Source organism: Penaeus monodon, chromosome 33 (genome assembly GCF_015228065.2).
Source record: "Penaeus monodon isolate SGIC_2016 chromosome 33, NSTDA_Pmon_1, whole genome shotgun sequence".
Classification (NCBI taxonomy): Eukaryota; Metazoa; Arthropoda; class Malacostraca; order Decapoda; family Penaeidae; genus Penaeus; species Penaeus monodon.
The window spans coordinates 34,653,842-34,654,257 of NC_051418.1; positions in this window are offsets into that span (position 1 = coordinate 34,653,842).

The window sequence follows — 416 nt, forward strand, 5'->3', positions numbered from 1 at the left end:
TACTGTCCCCCCCCCCCCTTTACCTAGCATCGACTCAGCAAGAACCGGTTCACGAGTTCACTTCAGGAGCTAAAAGCCGATTATTAAAAAGAGAGAGAGAGAAAAAAAGGGTCATTAATACTGGAATGTAATCATTGGAAACATTTGCTCTTCGGTAATTAAGAAAGGAAGTCAATATCTGTTCAATGATGCTGAGAATAATACAGTATTTAGGATTGTTAGCATACCTCGTTAGGGACAATAAACTTAATTCGCGTGTATCACTCCTGTTATTCTTAATGCAAATGTTACACTGGAAATATTTTTGTCTTTTTTCTCTGTTTTTTGTCTTTTGACATATTGCCCTGAAAGGATCTAGTGTTTATGCTTAGTGAAATGATTTTTTTTAATGTCATGTTCTCCAATGGGACACTGTT